This window comes from Suricata suricatta, chromosome 8 (assembly GCF_006229205.1).
Source record: "Suricata suricatta isolate VVHF042 chromosome 8, meerkat_22Aug2017_6uvM2_HiC, whole genome shotgun sequence".
Lineage (NCBI taxonomy): Eukaryota > Metazoa > Chordata > Mammalia > Carnivora > Herpestidae > Suricata > Suricata suricatta.
The window spans coordinates 8,363,141-8,368,684 of NC_043707.1; positions in this window are offsets into that span (position 1 = coordinate 8,363,141).

The following is a 5,544-nucleotide window of genomic DNA, read 5'->3' on the forward strand; positions in this document are numbered from 1 at the left end:
CCTTGGGTCTGACCAGCCAGAGAGTGAACAGGTCTGAGGACGGGGCCCTGGGGCACCCTGACTTCGGGAGCAGGAGGTGACACAGAGAAGATAGAGGAGGGAGGCAAGGCCACGTGGGCAAAGTGCTCCTAAGAGAGAGTGATGGGCAGTGCCCACTGCTGCTGGCTGTTCCCGGAAGTGAGCGCTGATTCTAAATCTGCCGTACAGGGGGCTGAGGGTGTGGGTCACAATGACCAGAGAGGGCGGGCCTTGGCGAGGAGGCGGAGAAATCTAGGATCTGGCGCACGGTTGGCGGGGATGTCCATTGGCGTGGCCATTGTCGAAACGGTATAGAAGTTGGTTCCTCCAAACATGAAAAATCAAACACAGGTTCTCGCCATGTCCCTTCCCGGCAGACATCCACAGGATATGAAAACAGGGTATTGAACAGCTACCCGCCCTCGCACGGCATTATTCACAGTAGAGAAGACACGGAAACAAGAGAAGTGTCTGCCAGAAGATGCGGGCATAAAGATGTGGCAAATATACACCACAGAATATTATCCAGCCCCCAAAAAGAGTGAAACCCCTTTGCTGCCATTTGCAACGACACGGAGGGTGCGTGAGGACATCGCGCTACGTGACATACGTCAGAGAAAGACAAGTACTGTCTGTTCTCACTTCCACGTGGAATTTTAAAAAGTTAAACCTGGGTCGCCAGGGTGGCTCAGTCGGTTAAGTGTCCGACTTTGGCTCGGGTCCTGATCTCACGGTTCATGAGTTTGAGCACCATGTCGGGCTCTGTCCTGACCACTCAGAGCCTGGAGCTTGCTTCGGATTATGTGTCTCCCTCTCTCTCTGCCCCTCCCTGCTCACACTCCGTCTGTGTCTCTCTCAAAAATAAATAACCATTTTAAAAAACTTTTTAAAAGCTGAACTTGTAGAAATAGAGAAGCAGGGAGGTGGTCACCAGGGGCAAGGGTGTGGGGGAAACAGGGAGATGCTGGTCAAAGGCACGGGCCTCCGGTTAGAAGATGAGTAAGTTCTGGAATCTGATGTTCCACCATCATAGCCACTCCGTGCTGTCTACCTGAGCACGGCTAAGACGATAGATCTTGAATGTTCTCGTCACAAAAAGAAATGGTGGTTCTGTGACCGGCTGGGGGTGCAAAGCCTGGTCCCTCGCTCCTCCAGGCCACTGGTCTGCAAATCTCAAGGAAAGAGATTAGTTCTGCTACAAACCAAGGGAGTTGGGCCAGCAAAAAGGAAGTGCATAAGCTAGAAGCAGATCAATCCCTAAGGCTGATTGGATGCTACATTATTGTAATATACAAGCTTTTCCCGTGTTAAGTTTACACAAAGTCATGTGTCAATTGTATTTCATAAACTTGGAAGGGATTTACAAATAAAGGGAGCTGAGGGGTTCCTGGGTGGCTCAGTCAGTTAAATCCGACTTTGGCTCAGGTCATGATCTCATGGTTTGTGGGTTCGAGCCCTGCATCAGGTTCTGTGCTGACAGCTCAGAGCCTGGAGCCTGCTTGGGATTCTGTGTGTGTGTGTGTGTGTGTGTGTGTGTGTGTGTGTCTCTCTGGCCCTCCCCCACTCGTGCTCTGTCTCTCTCCCTCTCTCAAAAATAAATAAACTATATAAAACATTTTTTTAATTAGGAAAACAACGGGAGCTGAGAACCGGCTCGGGGGCTGGAGGGGAGGGCCACCTTCTCCTCCTAGCAGTCACCGGCTTGCGGCCCTGCCCCCCACTCGACATCCAGCACGAACCTGGCACTGTGTGTAAACTCAGTTATGCTTATAACAGCAGGCCAGTCCCCAGACCCACCACGGTCCCCACGAGGCTGCGAAGGGGCTGAAAGCGCCACACAAAGAGGCCAGGGATGTTCCTTGTCAGGTGAGGTTCTTTCTTCTGCCAGGATGACCGTCATCCCTGCGGGTAACGGGATTTCTGTTCCTTGAAAAGACACAGCTTCACGGCCATACACTGTAGAGGGGAGGATGAAAACTGGCGCGTCCTTCAGGGAGGGCGTTTTGGGCACCAGCCAGCACCCGCTGGGCACTTAGAGGTGTGCAGTCATTGTGCGCGATGACAAGACCCAATCAACGTCAATGCCCATCACCAAGAGGACGTGCCTGCATGAGCAATGCTACAGGCTTCCGCAGGCCTTCTGTGCAAGACTGTAGAGCTGGCGGGAAGAAGGGAGGCGAGCCGGCGGCCGGGCGGCCCAGTCAGTTCGCATCTGACTCTAGATTTCAGCTCAGGTCATGATCTCACTGTTGGTGAGCTCGCGCTCCACCTGGGGCTCCGTGCTGCCGGGGCGGAGCCTGCTGGGGATTCCTTCTCTTCCCCATCCTCTCTCTCTGTCCCCACCCCCCACCTGCACTCCCTCACTCTCTCAGAATATGACATTTTTGTTCTTTAATGTTTATTTATTGTTTGAGAGGGAGAGAGAGCGGGAGATGCAGAATCCAGAGCAGGCTCCAGGCTCTGAGCTGTCAGCACAGAGCCCGATGCGGGGCTTGAACCCATGAACCGCAACCTCATGACCTTAGCCAAAGTCAGACACCCAACCAACTGAGCCACCCAGGCACTGCTCTCTCTCAAAATAAATAAACCTTTTGTTTTAAATAAGAAGAACGAAGGAGATTTGCACAAGTAGGTGTGGAAAGATGTCTAAAATATATGCTAAGCGGGGCGCCTGGGTGGCTCAGCCGGTTAAGCCTCCGACTTCGGCTCAGGTCAGATCTCACGTTCATGGGTACGAGCCCCGCGTCAGGCTCTGTGCTGACAGCTAGCTCAGAGCCTGGAGCCTGCTTCCGGTTCTGTGTCTCCTTCTCTCTCTGCCCCTCCCCCTCTCATGCTCTGTCTCTCTCTGTATCAAGAATGAATAAAACATTAAAATAAATAAATAAATAAATAAATAAAATATACGCTAAGCAATAAAAATGAAAAATAAGTTGGGACACAGATGGTAGAAGTGCTCCCTGCATGGGCTCTAGGGAGAGGAGCAGGCCTGGGTCCTGGGATTTATTTATTTATTTATTTAAATCAGTTTCGGGGAGAAGAAAGGAAGCCAGGACAGTGGGGGAGTGGATACAGCCACCAGGCAGATAGAGTCGTTCTCCGGAAAACAAGCCCAACGCCTAGACCCCCTTCCTGAGCCCGAGGTGAGCAGCGTGGGGAAGGGTTGATCTTAGCTGCAGGGCACCTTCCAGAGGGCGGTGGAGGTGGCTTTGCCCAGAACTGGGCTTTCCCAAACATACCAACCCTGAGATTCCCCAAGCCCCCGTCACCGATGAGGAGGGGACAAGAAAGTCAAGCGGTCCCATCCCCCGGGGCAGCTGCTGTGCCCTCTGAGACTCCACCCAGAGCCCCATGGGAGGGCACATCTCCAGCACCAGCTTCCCAGGGCTGCGCTGAGCCGAGATCAGGTTAGAAACTTTACCTTGCACTTTTGTGTGCATGCTTTCATTCACCCACTCATTAAGCAAGTTTTTATCAGAGGCTTAATCTGTGCCAAGCCCTATACTGGGCACTGGAAACAAAAAAGATAAGATACACCCCTAGGATTTAAGGAGCTCACAGGCCAAAGGGAGCAGGTGGGTAGTTACCTAAATATTCACATAATTCCGAGGAAGGATTCGTGAAAACTGAAGTCTCTACCTGGTGAAGAGATTTCCCCGGGAAAGCAAAAATGACTCTTAGAAGAAAATGTTGATGAAGTATCTGGTCACTTCTAGGTTTAAATGTTAAAAAATTCTTTTTTTATTTTTGAGAGAAAGAGAAAGTGCATACAAGTTGGGGAGACGGACAGCAGGAGAAAGAGAATTAAAAAAATTTTTTTAAATGTTTATTTATTTTTGAGAGCGAGAGAGAGACAAAGACAGAGTATGAGTGGGGAGGGGCAGAGAGAGAGGGAGACACAGAATCCGAAGTAGGTTCCAGGCTCTGAGCTGTCAGCACAGAACCCAATGTGGGGCTTGAACTCAGGGACTGTGAGATCATAACCTGAGCTGACGTCGGTTGCTTAACCAACTGAGCCACCCAGGCACTCCTGGTCACTTACAAGTTTAATTTATGAGCTTAAGAGTTCTAATGCATTTAAGTCTCCATGTTTCTTTAGGCTCTTGGCTGCCAGTAGCTTTTAGCACATGTTTGACTGTTTATTTTGAAATCACTATAGACTCATAGATGTTGCAAAAATATCCTGCAGTGCCCGGAGTTCCTTGCCCCAGCTTCCCCTGATCCAACATCTCATGTAACTATAGTGTAACAGAACCAGGAAATTGGCATTAGCCTACAGACTTAGCTAGACTCCTAACGGGACCCTCCCTGCTTGTACCCATTGTCTGGCTCTGTCCATGACATCAACACCCTCTGACCTGGGTGTTGGTCAGTCTGTCTGAGTTTTTGCCACATTTGCGCCACTATATTGCCATCCTTGCAGAGTTCCAGAAATTCCCAAAGTTAGTTTTAGAGAACTGCTCAAAGCACCCTGAAGACACTGACAAAGGAGCATCTGGCTATCCCGTTCTTAGACCAAGAAACAAGAACCAGGAGGAGACTGACGAGAAGATAGGACAACCGCTTACAAGAAATTAACTTCAGTTTACAAAGGCTAAGAAAAGCCAGCTGGGAAACTGACAGCCTGTTATCATATCTTTTCAAAAAATGACTGTGTGGTCACGGTGTCTAACTTGTAGAAAAGGATGTCATATCATGACTTCAAATACACTCTTGTCAGGAAATTAGACCAAAAAGAAAGCCATGTATTAGCGCTGGCTTCATAATTTGATCTAGGAATTAGTACAGAATTTCAGTTGTAGTTTTATTAGCTAAAGATGGAATAATACCCGTGTGTTTTAGTTTCATTTTGTTTCATTTTTTTTAAGGTGGTAAAGAAAACATCAATTAAATCCTTTTTTTTTTTTCCTACTCAATGTTTACTATGAATTTTTTATCCCATTCTGTCTGGATTTGCTCCCACATGAATTTTCTGTTCCTTCAAGATCGAGAGTTTCCTGCCAAGGTATTATAAGGTGAATTACACAATGACGATTTCTGCCTGGGGGAGATCAGGAAAGTCTTCCACAAAGTAACATTTGGGCTGGGTATTGAAGGATGTGTAGGAGTTCACCAAGTGAAGAAGAGGAGAAAATGTAGGCAGTTAGACAGTGGTGTGAGTTTAACTCCCAGAAGGGAGGAAGGACATGGTGTCCCTCCGGATGCTGTGAGGGGCTGGGATGCGGCTGGCAGCGGAGTGAAGGGCTCTTCTGTGTAACACGAGATGAGGTCTTAGAGGCCGTGGACATGGGCCTTACTGAAGAGCTGATGCTTGACCCCATGGCCATGGGCAACCACTGGGAGGTGTGAGGCTGAGGCAGGTACATGAACAGAGACCCCTCCAGCTCTTGCAAGGGAAAAGTGAACAGGACGAGGGGAGGCTGAGGGCAGGAAAACGAAAGTAGAGGTGAGGAGCCAGCATATATGAACTGCGGGTTAGAGCACTGTGTCAGGTCAGGCTCTACCACTGACCAGCCCTGGGACCCTCAC